This window comes from Lactuca virosa, chromosome 6 (assembly GCF_052849685.1).
Source record: "Lactuca virosa cultivar CGN04683 chromosome 6, Lactuca_virosa_CGN04683_v6, whole genome shotgun sequence".
Taxonomy (NCBI): domain Eukaryota; kingdom Viridiplantae; phylum Streptophyta; class Magnoliopsida; order Asterales; family Asteraceae; genus Lactuca; species Lactuca virosa.
In genome coordinates this window covers 174,652,659-174,669,482 of record NC_136431.1, presented here as the reverse complement: position 1 = coordinate 174,669,482, position 16,824 = coordinate 174,652,659, and the positions used below count along the sequence as shown (strand labels likewise).

Genomic DNA, 16,824 nt, shown 5'->3' with positions numbered 1-16,824 from the left:
CTCATGGGTCTTTATGGTCTGTTATTACTAATCTTTGTACAAGTGTTTTCCTCAGTTTCTCACTAGTCTTTCCGTGTTCATCCGCAATGACGTTTCTCAACTGCAATGAAAGGTTCATCCGCAATGACGCTTTTCAACCGCAATGAATTTTCCATCCACGATCATCATGATAATTTCTCAAACTGTTTTATCAACTCTTGAATCTTTGTGTGCTATTTAATGATCCTTCAATAAATTAAACATTAAAGACAAAAAAAACATTCTCTTTAGAAACTGTCACATTCTCTTTCTGAATAATCCTTGTATCAGACCTATTTTAGGGATGATGACAAAAAGAACGTTTTTCAATAAACTCATCCTTAATTTGTCCTTTCCTCTCCCCAATACGTCCCATCCGTTACAACTTCCTCTCCCATCACCCCCTCGATCACCTGACGTATTGACATGCGTCTGACTTTACATTAAATGCAAAACCCCTTTTGGAAATCTCCCAAAATCTCTTCAAACCCGTTTTAATTATGTGTGGCTGAGATTTAATCCAAAATTCATAGATTCCCCCCAAAACCCCAATCGACATTTTACCCTATCCTTACCATTTACCTAGGGTTAAACATTTTTTTTACCCCCCTTTATAAACCCATCTTCTTCCCCAACAATACTTTACGTTTTCTGAATATCGATTCTTTCTCCCAAATTCCTCAAAACCTTCAAAACTTTCAAGAACTCTGTTTTCTTCTCTCAAATCTTCAACAATGGTGAAATCAGGTGCATCAAAGAAGCAATCCAAGGCTTCAGGTTCTGTAAATCCAACATGTTCCGACTCTCCAACAATCGCTTCAAGTAATTTCAGAGCAATATTTGAAGATCATCCTTCATATAATGCTCCCATCAAGCTTATGATCAAGTTTCTCAGGAACCACCCTCTGTTTGGTCCATTCGATGCATTTACAGACGTTGTTCCAATTTCTACTCTATTTAAATGTGCATTCTCTGCATATCGCCCAATGGAGAACCCCCAAGAAGTTCACCTCAATCTCATGAACGATTCTTTGGTCATCTTGTCCAAAGAAAAGTTCTTAAATGTCATTAATCTTCTGGTTCACCCCTCTATCAAGATTTTCTCACCTTCAATGGCAGACGTTACATCCGCACTCTACCAGATGGGGTATCAGAAACCAATTCGAGGGAGTTGTGAGTTCAAAAAGAATCAGCTGCCTGCGGTATGGCAGTTTGTGTGTCATTTTGTCATCCGCTGCCTATCCGGCAGAACCGGAGGCATCGACAACATGGGACTGAAGCTACTGGAATTGGTATGGAGCATCTACACAGGCCACGACGTAAACTATGGACAAATCCTTTGGGACGACTTCCTCCAATACATTCCCAAAGAGCACCCAAGGGAGAACCCAACCGAGCTCACATTTGCACGGTTCTGGTCACTTAGCATCTCAGACTTACATGCGGATGCTGGAATAGACATGGGTAGTGACATCAACTTTTTCGTCACTAAGGATCTTAAAAGGTACACCCCTTCTTCTGATCAAACGATATTTGGACCGATCCGCAGACTCCCTACTCATATTCTTTCTTCTCTTGGTCTTGAGACTGCTAATGTCTCAGACCACATTGAGGCTACGGAAGTTATTGCCCCATACCCTCCTACCCCGCCTCTTCCATCCGCAGCCATTATCCCTGAGGGTACCGCAGTCCCCTCTTCCACTACACTATCCAATCTTTCTCAAAGAAGAAAGCAGTTGGCATCCAAGAAACAAAGAACACCTAAGAAGGATGCTCCTAAACGAACCGCACCCACCAAGAAACGCAAAACAAAACCTACCCCAATCATATCTAGCAGTGATTCAGATGAGGATAGGCATCCCATATCTATCTTCAAGAAAAGGAAAACAACCGATACCACTATCCATATGCGTGAACGGACCGATGCTGAAGCCTCTCAACAGGCTCCAGTAGTCCTTGGGGTGCCCGCACACCCATTTGACACCACCATCATTTTCCAGTCAGACTCAGAAAGTGAGTCTGATTCTCAATTACGTGGAGACTCCCCCCCCAGTGCACTCCCAAGAGGACGACACTGGTTCACGCCCTAAGGTCTCCAGGGCTTCCCGATTGCATTTCTTTTCACCAGAGGAGTTGCGCTCCATCCTTCTTTCTGTCACCCAAACACTACAAACACCTTCCCACCCGCATGGCACTTCTTCCGCCCATGCCAGAACTGAGCAGAGGCCACACTTGACCACGGGTCAAGGAGACCGAGGAAGCTCAGGAAATCCTACTCTGCTTTCATCCTTTACAGGTGGTTTAGGCACGGTGAGCACAAATATGCAAGGATCCGTGGACCCGAAGGACACTTCGGTGCGCTTTGAAGGATTTGACCATGATGCATCCAATGACTCTTGGTTACAGTACAATCTGGTAACTGAGTCAGACAAGGAGAAGTATGCTGCGTTCCAAAGGGCTTTCCAAGCCCGCAGGGAACAACAAATCAAGCAGCAACAACAGAAAGAACAGGAGATCCAGTCCGTGGCTAGGTATTGGGCAAATGCCATCAGCAATGCCAGTACCGTAGCCACCATTCAAAAAATTCAGAACTGGATGGATCAGCTGGCTGAAACAAATTCAAAAGCTCAAGCTTCAGGTGGCTCCTACTCCAACTCCCATTCAATCTCCCACTCCTACAGTCAATCCATCACAAGACGAAGAACCTGCAATCGAACTCAGTTCAGCTCCCACCTTCGGTCTTGATGATGAAGACATCCAAGAAGTAAACAAGCCAAGCCCTTCTGAGGATGACCTCATGATGTTTGAAGAAGAGGAGTCCAGCGGTTCTCAACATTCGACTTCCAAGCCTAAAGAGAAGAAGAAAAAGAAGAAGAATGTTGTCACCCGGAAGGAGTTCATGAGCCTTCAAGCCAAAATCGATCAGATCTTGGCTGCGGTCCAGCCTACTCAACCGCAACCTGAAGACACTCCAGGACCGCAGTCACTGATTGAAAGAATAGAGCGTCTGGAATCAAGGGAACGCATGGCTGCTGAACGAATCTCTCTCAAAGTAGAGATGGGGATCCGGTCCCTTGACAATAACCGCAAGGCTGACCACAAGGACTTCATGGCTGCAGCGGAACGCCTTATCACTGAGGTGACCGCAATGAAAACGGATCTTCAAGCGGCCATCGCGGATCAAGCGTCTCAGTCTTAGAAATTGATATATGAGACTCATACTGCTTATGAGTCCACTATCTCTGTTCTTGAAGCAACCATCAACAGACTGCAGAAATCCCTTTCCTCCAAATTCCATGGCTCTAAGATCCTCCAGCTCACCAAAGAAATCCACAAGTTGCTCTTCAGCTCCTCCACTCCAAACAACCAACATTTGGCAGAAGCTCTCAAAGCTCAGTTCCAAGAAGTCTTCAACAAGGTGGATGGACTTAAGCAATGGCTTGAGGAAGCATCGGGGTTGCATCCCTCAAGAGGGGGAAGTGATGAAGAACAAGAAGTCCATCTCTCTGATACTTCTATTCATCAGAGTCCCCCCATCATCACTGAAAAAATTCCCACACCACCGCAACCATCTCAACATACTCCATCTCCTCACACTTCACCTCCAAAAGATACTCCCAAAAAGCCAGAGACTCCTCCGCACTTCAAGAACTTGGCTGAAAACATGTCTTCTCCAAGCACCACAGACTCCCCTGCCACCGCTCAAAAGAAGCATGATTGGAAAGCAGCCAAGCTGGCAGAGTTAATTTGGAGAGAATGCGGGTTTGACACCATGATGGATGAGTCCTTGATCAATTCTTGGATCAATCCACACCGCAGGCTCCTAGACGAAGATTACAGACCGCACGTCACTTATGCTGAACCCCCTGCTGATGGATACTGGGATATACCAATTTCTCCAAATGCCAAGTACTTCATTGTATTTGAGCAGTTTGACCAAAGCCTTCTAGATCACAAGAGACTGCCAATGGAGTTTGAGAGACTTAGTCTTTTTCATGCTAAACATGCCTCCTCCATTGAAAACATATGGTCTAACGACAGACCATCCGCAGTCAAGAACTACAAAGTCAGGAAATTTATGAAGGCTGACTACATCCAGTATACCCTCACCAGAAGGGAGCATGACTACATCCGCACCCATGCAGACTTTCCCTGTATGAATCCGGAAGAAATCTTCCTTATTGCCAGGGTGTTCCAAAACAAGTCAGAAAAGCACCCTAAAATGCAGATAGCGCTTGAAAAAGCCAACTCTTTTCTCAGGGATACGGTCTGTGACTTTGCCAAGATAGATGCGGATATCTACCCCACCATCCTCAAGAAGTTTGATCTCCCACCTTTTGAACCTGTGCCAATGCCTACCGAAGGCTTCCAAGAAAGATCTCTAGGCGCAACAAACTACCCTGAACTTGGAGTCATATTCAAAAGGAAGACTGACAACGTCAAATATTTCATTCCTATGACTGCTATGCACCGCCTGACCAAGAAACAACTTGACATCTGCCGGAGTGCAATTGAAAGATCTAAGCATACTACCGTAGAAGTCAAGTTCGAGATCACAAGAAGAATCACATGGTTGGAAAACGTCAGGAAGTTCTGGTGGATTTTGATCAAGTTCCTCAAACTTGATAGCTGAACCGGAGTTAAAGAGGTCACTTAGGGGGAAATTGTTGAATCATAAAAGTGACCCTCTTGAACTCAGCTACCGCAACCATCTCAGCTACCGCAACCATCTTTCTACCGCAACCGCTTCAGCACCCGGAGTCAATCTTGTTCATCAGCAACCTGAGTCAGCTACCGCAGTCAACTTAGCTAGATTACGTTATTTGTCTTTTATGTAATACACTCTATTATCCAGTATGCCTTGCACGGCTGCTTATAGAGTTGTAATCTAGTGTAGTTTCTAAGTCTCTATAAATAGAGACTTACTCTCTTTGTATTCATAGAGATAAGAAAAGGAACCGATAACTTATGAATTCTATCTGAATACACATTCTGAAGTTATCTCTCTTATCTTTCTTCACTCATATCTTCTTACTCAAATCTTATCATAATCCTGCTGATCATAATCCATCTTCGGAGCAAGTCTTTAAGACTTAATCACTAAGCTTGATCTTCCTTATTAACTTGGAGTGAATGCATTCCTTGTTATGAATCAGCTTAAGTGTCTTCTTGATATAACAATTGCTGTCATTTCCATTCCTTTACATTTCCGCAACTAACTCTCTAACTATCTAACTATATTATTGTTGAGCTTTTAGATCCTTTGAGATTAACTATTCCGCATTATACTTGTTCTAACTTTTGTTCAAGTGTGTCTCCAAGTTTTTCTCTCAACAATTTTAAACACAATCTGAAACATAACAAAGAGGAATTGACTTTGACTCAACTTGGAAGCCATTTAAGGATTGAAGAGTCCATAAGGGCTCAAGAACTTGACAAAAATCCTAAAGGCAAGAACCAAGTTGGTTCCTCTTCTGTGAACATGGTGGAAGGAGAAAGTTCAAAGAATCCCAAGAAGTCTAATGGAAAAAGGAAGTTTAAAGGAAAGGATAAAAATCGCGAAATTTGTTGTAGTTTGAGAATTAACCCGATTCTGATACCATATGTTAATATTATGTCAATTTGATCGCTTCTCAATCACAGCAATATTAATTTCATATAATAGTAAGAATTTACTTGGAAATCCAAATTTGATTTGAGTGAAGATTTGTTGATGAAGAGGATGCAATTGTTAACAAATCCTTGAAACAATCATATTCCCGTTATGTTTCTATGCCTTGATAGGCTACATGATAAACCATTATCGTGTTTTGGAAATGAAAGAGAGAATCGCCCCTTCTGATTTCTTGCATACTTTCACAACAACTAATGGAAATACACCGCATTAAGATATTTATACTTGTTATTTCCATCAATTAACACTTTATAAAACATGAGGATATAAACTGTAAATATACCTGAAACATAAAATATATTACAGAAACATGAGGAAATTTCCATCGATTCTATTGCCCTTTCATCTAAAACTACAATCCTTTCTTTAGACTTTAAGTAGGAGCAAAGGTGCTGATATCGATTAGAACATTTGGATTAAAACTCCACTACTAGTTGGCCTTAACAACAGTTAAAAAACTTCGTATCACATTCGTGGGGTGCTAATATAAAGTTTTGAAGGGGCTGGTAGATTTAATATTTGCCTTTTTTGCTATAGCTGTTAGCAGGGCTTGGGTTTCTTTATGTACTACTCTGTGTAGTTTTATTTTCACACTGTTATTAATAATATTCTGCAGTTTAAAACAAATAATACAACCTGAAAAAATCTATACACAAGACAAAACATTTCATGAATTGTTTGGTTTATCATTAATACATTAGGACCAATTTCCTACACATAGAAATCACTTTGGCTTAGAACCTCAGCATTCAACAAGAAAACTTTACGATACAAATTAATTATGGAAAAGCCTCGATAATCGACACAAGCGCAGGTATCTTAATAATATTGTAACGATGAAAGCCACATTCACCAAGAAGTTTTTTCCACTCATTTTCAGATCGTTCTCTTCCACTAGGAAAGAATGCAAACATTACTAGATCAAATGTAAGGCGTGTGTAGTTGAAAGGATCATCTTCAGTTGAGTGTTGCACGATCTCCACAATAATGAATTTTCCGGTCTCTTTAGGTATTGCTTTTCGACAATTTTTAAGTATCTTAATGCAATCGTCATTGCTCCAGTTGTGCAAGATCCACTGCAAATGCATTGAAAAAATAATATCATTGTGTATACTATACCATTCTTTGTTGTTTCATTGTCCGTAGTTATTCAATCCCTTAAGAAATAAGTATCTGTGTAACATTGCAATTTGCATGCTCAGGCTATATTTGGTTGTTGGAATTAACAAATGCTACGGGCTAAATATACTTCTTAGTGATAATTCTAACTGTTATCATAATAGTAAGTTTATTGGGCTCTTTTGCTATTGGACTTTTTGTCTAGCCGTTTAGCTTAGGTTAACCCTTGATGACTTTTCTATTTATAGTCTTATTTAACTTCTTTGTAAATTCAATTTACCTTCCAATAATGAAACCATAGTTGTTTTCTCTTTATAATATTATTAGTTTAAAGTAGCTTACATAGACAATCTGCACCGACACTCAAGCAAAACTAAATTGTCTACTTCTCATGTCATTTGGTAAAAAATTCAAATCTTTAAGTGTATAAGAGCATCTATAATAGTGTAGCTTTTCAATTAACTTATTGGTGCCCCTCTCATGACCATAACGAGGAAGCTTTGATTGCATAGCTAATTTATGTGCCCTACTCATATCAATTTATAAAGTAATTAAGTATTATATATATTATTAAAATTATGAAAAAAATCTCTTCATTGAGCTTATATATTTACAAACAATATGAAAAAGGTTTTCGATAAAAAGATATCATTATAGTTTTTTTATTTTTACTATGAAGAGCGTATTTCACCCAATAAGTTTTTGAGAAAGCTACTATTGTGGATGCTCTAAGGTAGTCCATGTGGTGCAATATATAATAAGCAACTCAAGTCTTGTTTATACATGTGTGTGTGCGTGTCTATATATGTGTGTGTGAGTGTAATTTCACATTTATAATCCATACAAGATCCATAATGTTTCTACATCACTTGTAACACCCGTAGATTTGAGCTAGTCAATTAAGATATAATAAACGTTAAAAATGATTTTTTTAATAGAAGACTATCTAGGATAAATAATCTTAACCAAAGTAATAGTTTATGTCAACAATTGTAACCTATTTGACGTAATAAAGAAGAATTATATGAATATTATGTGTTTCATGATTATTATAATATAATAAAATAGGAAAAATCAGTCGAATCGTCCGTAAATCGTAAAAATAAGTGCGCCAATATATATATATATATATATATATATATATATATATATATATAGAAAGTACACGTCTTCCCGATCCGGAAAATATAAATTTCATAGAAATCCGACTCCGTATAAATTAGATATGATTTTATAAGATATAAAAGTCAGTCGCGCACAAGGAATATGTAACGTAAAAAGCTACGAAGAGAATGGTTGACTTTTAGCTAAAGCCATCAAAAAGAAAATCATAGTACTCTTTAAAATAAGAATTTTGAAAAAAAGAATGCAAAAATGAAGTCCATACGAGAGATTTATGATTTTAGCAAAATCATTTAATTTTATAAAAATATGGACATAAAATAAAGTCAAAATTAGCCAACGGAGTCTAAACGAAAGTTGTAGATCTCGTCGACAGCTACGCTCGATATAAAGAATGTCAAAAATGGAGTTCGTATGAACGAGTTATAATTTATAATATCATATTTCCATATTAAAATAAAGCATAAATCATATATATATATATATATATATATATATATATATATATATATATATATATATATATATAGAAAGGTATTGACGTTGAGGTTGTTATCAGACTAGCATTGAGTATTTTCGACATTAGTTTAGTACAAATATCGTTAAATCTATTTAAAATAGTATTATAAAGGGTTGTTTAGTCGTTTAAATAACTATAAGCTCATTTAAGTAACTATAAATGGTGGTTTTTGAAAATTCAATTACTATAGGCTCTTATATTTTTGCATCATTCTCTTAATTCAAGAGTCTTTCTATTCTTATCCTCGAGCATTTCGGTCCCTCTTGATTCGACTTCTCTTTCTGTAGTTTTAGTATAGTAAGGTGAGCGCTGAAGCGCTACAAGAATCTTTTTAGAAAAAAGATTCAGCGACCAAGTTCTGACCACGGAGTTCTAAGTTTTCGCTAGAAACCCTGTAAGTTGAGCTACACCTATTACAATTTAAGTGTAACTTATGTTTAAATTCATTATCATTAATATGAACCTATAAACAAGATTTATCAGTGATTCCACGTCGTTATGCTGATTGATCTATTTACGGTGATGATGTCTAGGTTGGATTTAGTGAGGTGTTTAAAGTGAAATTTTCAAACAATATAATTTGTATACCAAACGGATCCTACCTCCGATATGATCCTACCTGGTTGTCTCTTATCAGCTATAGATCAGTAGACTTTGAATTAATGATGAATCTAGACTAATAATTAGTCGCAATAAAGATTAGACTAAAACTTAGTGATAATGATACTAGGTTACGTCAAAGGAAAAGACAGTTGCTAGAAGCGAAGCGCTGTCCAAATTTCGAAGCGTCTATTTAACAAGTGAGTGCATAGTTACTTTCATCTTTACATATATATGAAGTATTGAATATTAATACATGCTATATGTGCGTATTATATGCATTCCTGATATATATGCTAGATGAACGATTTATACATGTTTTACTTGATTTAAACTGTATATGTATTTTTATACCTATAAATATATTAAGAGGTGAAAGACGATGAGAATCCTTGACTTTAACACTGATCCGGTCATCTAGCAGAGTATAGATGACAACCACAGACGATTCTAGACAATCCAGTGGAGCGCTAGCAGGCTCGCAACCTGTAGGTATTTTTGAACTACATATACACCATATGTACTCTAAAAATCCTGACAGTTGTGCCTAATGGATAACATTGGCAGCTGTGCCTAATAGATAACATTGGCAGCTGTGCCTAATAGATAACATTGGCAACTGTGCCTAATAGATAACAACGTAAGTTGTGCCTAATAGATAGCATCGGCAACTATGGACTTAGTGTCTGTTAGATAAACCCTGGAAGCGATGGAATTCGTCCCTTTTCCTTAGGACAATCCTTAGGAATGAATAACTGAAGAAGAGATGATTCTTAGGGAAGATCCTTAAGAATAAAGAAGATAACGGGGATGGGAAATGGGGTCAATTGTTTGATGATTAAACATAATAATTATATTATTGTGGGTTGATAACCCTATGTACTCACTACGTTTCCCAACTTGACTCACTCAATTTATTGTATCACAAGTAGCGGTGCTAAAGATACATTTTGTTGAGAGATTCAAGGAGTATTAAGCCACTAGTTTAAATTACTGTAAGGCTTGTAATATTTCTTTATGCTTATGTTTCTGTATTGACGATGACATCCCAATGTTTTAATATAAATAAAATACATTTCTTCGGAAATGCTTTGATAACATCTTTATTATGTTTTCTGGGAACAAATTCAGCAATGCTATTCTTCCAAAGAATACTCTGATTTTTAAATAAACATAAACAAATCGGTCTTTTCTAGCCATGAAAAATGGGGATGTCACATCACTCTTATTCTAAAGATAAAAGATAATAACTCATGAACAATTAACAAAACTTTCCTTCATGAAGATCGTTTCTGCAAGAGGGATGGCCTTAAACATGTCACCAACAACATGAGTAACTCCATCATATGTCGGCGCAGTGGAAATTACATGTGGTAAATCAAAGTTGATACCCTTAAGATGTGGATATGTCTTCACAAACTCAGATATTGCGACACCAGTACCACCTCCAACATCCACCACACTTGCTTTCAACCCAAGAAATCCACCCTTGTAAACTGAGATGATGGCATCCATAGTGATCTTAGCAGTACATGCCATACCCTCGTTGAAAATCCTATTGAACCTGGAGTTAAGCAGCAAAATTAAAGAATTCTTCTCCATGGGTATGCTTAAATGTCGTACCACCTTCTTTAACCGATTGACTTAGCGCATTAATGGGCAAACTAAGGACTGGATTCGTAAACATCATAACCAATGGTGCCAAAGTCACATTTGTACTCGATAACAACAACTTAGAGCAGTGGTTCAGGGAGTAAACTGTTTCTGATCCCTCACCATCTTCTTCATCGAACACCTTTCTGTAGACCATGAACCTCATGAGTCGTCTAAGCCCATCAACATCTATGGAGAGAGAGTCGATGCCACTTGCAATTTCTGACAATGTTGTAGGGCAATTGTTATTGCTTATTATGTCCGGAATACGGAGCTCAACACAACATCGTAGAGCCATGCCGTCAAAAGCTCCGTATAGGTACTGCCATATTTGTGCCTGGCCTACTAGCATTGCATCGTCCTCCATTTCGCTTTCAGTTCTCATCAATATTGCTCTAATTCGATCTTGCACTCTTTAGCAGATAAGAAAAAGTTGATTAGACACGTAAAATGGCATGGTCTCCATCTAGACGATAACTAATGGAAACCAACGTGGGTCTCCATCTGGATTTCAGTTATATTTTTAATAAATATGTTTGTTGTTCACTATTTTTGAAAAGATATATGATGAAATGCGAAATTATTGTGAGGAAATCGGTTATTTAGTTCATTAATTAATTGCTAAATTATCAATACCGTTGTTACTAATTTTTACAAATAAAATGCTTGGGGTTTGCTTCTAGGGAGAGTTGGCTTGATCTCTCTTTGGACGATATGCTAAGAACAACCTAAATTACATCATATATATATATATATATATATATATATATATATATATATATATATATATATATATATATATAGGGCTTAAGGAATATGTGACTGTTATGTACCTAAGCTTATATATAGAACCCTCCAAACTATGTAGTTTTGATGAATTATATCCAAACTAATCATGATATCTTACTTACTATTATTCTTTAATCATGTGACTAGCTAAACTAGCTAAACCGATTGAATTTATGTTCTTTTTCTTCATTGTGTCTAAGAACGTAAAGCATTAAAAGTCATAACCATTTAATCAACTATACTAAATTTTAAATAAAAACTAATAGAATAAAAGATAAAAGAAGAACATGCAATAAGTCAATCAATGGTTTCACAAATCATTGGATATAGTTTTTCAATTGAAGGACAAAACATTTGAGTTATATTCGTTAAAAATATATTTGTTTTTCACTTTTACTATAAACTTTAATGATTTTTTTTGCAATAAAAATATATATAATTGATCTTTTTCATCCAATAATTGAACTCAATTCAATGGTATTTTACTAAAACGAAATTAAGAGAAAAAGAACTTGGATATGTTTTATTTAAAACTATGTCATTTAAAAGGTTCTATACTTAAACTTAGGTACATAACAATCACATATTCATTTTATATATATATATATATATATATATATATATATATATATATATATATATATATAAGAGTAGAAATTTTGCCATTTGTCAATTTTTTTTATAATTTTTAGGTTCTTTTCTTCTACTCTCTAAACGTGATACATGTTTATTATTATTATTATTATTTTATTATTTTTGTTTATGATTTTACATTTACATTTAATTTATTTTTTGAGTTCTTTAAAATTAGCATTATTAATAGAGAATTTGAAATTTAAAATATTTGGTAATCAATTAAGTGATCATTGATAAAAAGAATTAATTAGTTATAAATAATTTGGTATTATTTTCATTTTTTTCATTTTTTACATGTTTCTAAACACCCTTTTATAAAATTTGTTTAAAATATTTTGATTATAGTTATTATCTACGTTATTTTAATTTATTAACCGTGTATTACATTGGTTATAACGTAGTATATATATATATATATATATATATATATATATATATATATATATATATATGAAATCCCTCATAGAACTCAGGTTTCATAAATTACATATAGAAAATTAATAAATTATTTAATAAAATCTAAATTTTACAAATTAAACACTATATATAAAAATTGGGAACCGTACAAATTCATTGAATTAATCAATTGGTGTTGAACTAGATTATTGCATCTGTTCGGTCACAATTGAATTAAATCTTTATTGCTTATTTAGGTCATCTGTTATATTCATCTTTTATTTTTCACCCTTTTTAGATGTTATACTCATATTTCATGAATCAAGAACAATGTTCGGATATAATGCAAAAGGTGCAACTTAAAAGATTAAAAAGCATGCGGAGAAGAAGGGAAAGAAGATTTTCCCAGCGGTCCCAACATTAGCTCCCCGTTGCTTGGGGGAAGACCATAAGAGATGGCCTTACCGACATGTAAAGCTCAATAAATTCATAAATTCACTTATTTATAAATTTACAATTGACAATTACGATTCACAAAATAGGTCAATAATTAGCTATAACATCACAGCATCATATATTTTGGGTTATATAAGATTAAGTTACAAACATAAAACTAGGTTAGAAAATATTTACTCACAATAGGAGGAACGATGGTGAGAGTTCTGTGTTTATTTTATTTTGTAGATCCGCAGTCGACAGCGAAACGAACGACCCAGAGTCAGAGAAATCCAGATGTGTGTATCTAGCAGAGGGGAGGAGAGAAAACACAGTTGGCAAGTTGGGCTAAGAACCTATGATATTTTTATATGCATTTAAGTTGTGTCTTTTAAAAGAAGAAATATCTATCACATATTTATTATTTATTTAAGTGGTGTCTTTAAAAGTAGAAATATCTATCACATATTTATTATCTATTGACTAAATTTGTGGTCATAATGCATGGATATAAGTTTGATATCGATATTCATTCGATTTTATGTAAGTGTTCGTATTTTGAAAAAGTATTGTACCAAAAGGCCTAAGATAGAATAACAAATTACACGTTTTGAACATGTGTTTTTGTTTTTGAATTTAATAGTCCATGATAAAGATAAAAGGACACGTTTTTTCCATGTATTTTTGTTAGGAATTTAATTAGTCCACCATAAAGATAAAAGGATGGATATACCGTGTATTTGAGTTGTAAACGACCGAACGAAACAAATGTTTACTCATGTTTGTTCGTTTAAGTTAGCCGAACAAATGAACAAACATGAACAAATAAGCAAATGAGTTTTCTTGTTCATGTTCATGATCATGCTAAACAAACATAAACAAACATAGATAACCAAACATAACTGAAAATATATGAACATAAACGAACATCTAATATAAGAATGTAATAAACAACATATATGAACATAAAAGGAACTTAAATAAACGAACATGAACGAACGTTCACAAACATAATTGAACGAACGAGACTATTGTTCATGTTTATTTAAATCAAGGTTGCAGAAATCGCTTGACGTAGGTTAATCGGTGGACTGGGGTCAAGCGATTAATCGGCTAGGCGGAGATTAATCGGAGGATTAATCGGGGACTAGTAATTATTAAAAAAATTATTAAAAAATTAATAAATATAACATTATTCCTAAGAATATAAGTAAACAAGTTAACAAGTTAATAAATATAACATTAATCCTAAGAATTAAAAAAATAATCACACAATTAAACTAACTAATCTCATTTTTTGTTAAAGAGGTGAACAGGGGACCATCAACTATGTTCTTATTAGCAGCAAAACTACAATCCTGAAGATGGGCAATACAACATCAGCCATGTTGAATGTCAATTACTGGCTCCCTTTTTGACCAATGCCAATGGAAATGCTGTAAAATCCGACAACCACAACTACACATAGTTTCTGGAGGACAACCTGCCCAAGAAGACAAACTTAGTAAACCTACATCAAGAATACAACAAACAACCTAAAATCAATGAAGTTGTGAATCGAGCAATTCCATTCTTCTTTCACACAAGCATTTAATCGAGCAGATGGTATGCATCGACGCTTCTAACATTGGTTTGATTCAACAACTGTGTTGCTAATTCCAATTTTCCAACCTCGATAGATTCAACTACTTTGGAATTGACATCGATAGATTCCAATTTGTCCTAATTCCAATTGATATCAAATACATTCATATAGATTTCAACCCCTGTGAATTTATTGAAAATCGATTTCAGATACACAATCATTACCTGATGTTGTTGTCGACAAGTTTGACGATGGCCTGCGAAGGAGACTGTAACGTGCGACGGTGGCACAGGTAGAAAAGAAGGCAGTGTGCGATGGTGGCCTGTGACAACAAGGATCTTGGAGGTTCAATGGCGATAGAGCACAAGTCTTGGAGGTTCAATGGCGACAGTGATGGAGCAAGGGCCGGAGGTCAAAGAGGAGCATAAGTCTTGGAATTAATCGATTATGGTGTACAAGTCTTGGAATTGATCGAGTGCAATTGTTGGGTTTAGACATGCTAGAGTTTTGAAGGCAACGTAGGTCGATGGAGATGGGGCAGGGGGCAGAAGGAAAATGGCGACCAGCAACATAGGGAAAAGAATGATGAAGGCAATGCAGGGAAGAAAAAATAAGCTTCAGCATCCCACATCGCCAACGGAAGCATTCTATGAGGGCAAATTAGTTCTATAAAAGGGAGCATGTATCTATTCACCTAAGAAAACCCAAGCCAAGTATATTTTAGGCAAGCGACTCCTTTGAGCTGGCTGGTTTGAGCCATTTTGGTCCGAGTTGGGCCGAATTAGTCCGATTTGGACCGTCTTTGACTGATGTTGACCAAGGCCGATTAATTAACCCTTTAAAACCTATTCGTAGGCGGTTGGAGGCCGCCAAGCGCCTAGGCGCCGATTAATCGGCCGCCTAGACCGATTTTTGCAACACTGATTTAAATGAATGAAAATTTGTGTTCATGTTCGTTCATTTATTAAATAAACGAACTTCGTGCTGAACAGTTAACAAAAAGTTGGTTAAATATTTGGTTCGTTTACAACCATACCTTTTATGTTTACAAATTGATATTTCCACATGTTTATTTGATTTTTCAACTTATTTTTTTTAGTTTTGACGTCTTTACCCTTTTTTTTAAAACTAGAAAAAAAACTCATGCTACACAATGTGGTTGGTTTTTTCTAAATGTATTATCGGCAGTTTAGAGAAAGCCAGAGATGAGAAGCGACAACTCCACAAAATATGATGGCAGAATTGTGAAGCTCGTAGAACTTTTTTGTAAATTATGCGGACAATTTTTGTAATTAGTTTTTTACACAAGGGTCAAACCTGGCAAATTACAAAAATGTAACAAATATGGACTATTTTTGAAAAAAAATTACTATAACATGCGTGTTTCAGGTTGGATAAGTGTAGGGATTTAAGGGGTCAAGAGCATGATTTTTGGGAAAAACTAGGTGTCACGACATGACCATAGGGTGGTCACAACGTGACAAACCAATTTAAGAACACGTATCGGGAGCAATATCACGACATGACATGTATATGGTCACGACATGCCAAGGGCTGCAGCCCAAGCCTATGATCTTTTTGAGTTTTCTTTGTATTTAAGCACCCTAAACTCGGATTTAGTGTAATATCCCGTTTAAAATAAATAAAATAAATAAAAATAAATAAATAAATAAATAAATCCTAAAACCCCGAGTTTTATATTTTTATTTTATTTTAGCCCTAAATTCGAAATAATTTATCAGAGTGTTAGCCATAAGGAGTTAAATGTTATAATTTATGGAATTTGGGGTCTATTTTGTAACAATTAGACTAGAATGTAAAGAAATTCATGGAGCAGGGGCTGTTTGGTAATTAGTGGATTTGATTTGAAGATGAATTATGAAGGCGGGATTGAAAGTGTAAGAAAGGGGCTTAAGTTAGAAGTTGGAGACAGGACTTAAACATGTTCCTCTTTCACCCTCTTCGCTTCATCTATTGTTTCATCGGGTCCCGCCGCCGCCGCTACGAGCGACTGTCCCAATTGCCATCATTTTTCCGACTGTCGCATGCCACTGTGAGTGGGTGGCTGTGTGGTGTTCATGGTTCACGTGTGTGTGTTGTTGCTATAACCCCCTATTTTCTCCATTCCTTCTGAAACGCCACAGTCGTCCGACCACTGCTTGCCACCACGTGGGTGGCTGTTTTTGTGTGTAATTTTGCATGTGTATGTGCGTGTTTTAATGGTATGATGTCGTATGGATATTGCTTGGCCGGGAAAACCGAAGAAAACCCACCACC

The 16,824-nt window shown here is 36.0% G+C and overlaps 1 pseudogene across 1 annotated transcript; it reads right to left on the bottom strand.

Annotated features, from left to right (window-relative positions):
- Positions 1–6,269: 6,269 nt before the first annotated feature.
- On the bottom strand, positions 6,270–13,359 carry LOC145119625 (xanthohumol 4-O-methyltransferase-like; annotated as a pseudogene). Its single transcript, XR_013713916.1, has 3 exons — positions 13,165–13,359; positions 10,320–11,119; positions 6,270–6,768 (listed from the first exon to the last, which is right to left on the bottom strand). The product of XR_013713916.1 is annotated as a xanthohumol 4-O-methyltransferase-like (transcript).
- Between the last annotated feature and the right edge of the window lie 3,465 nt (positions 13,360–16,824).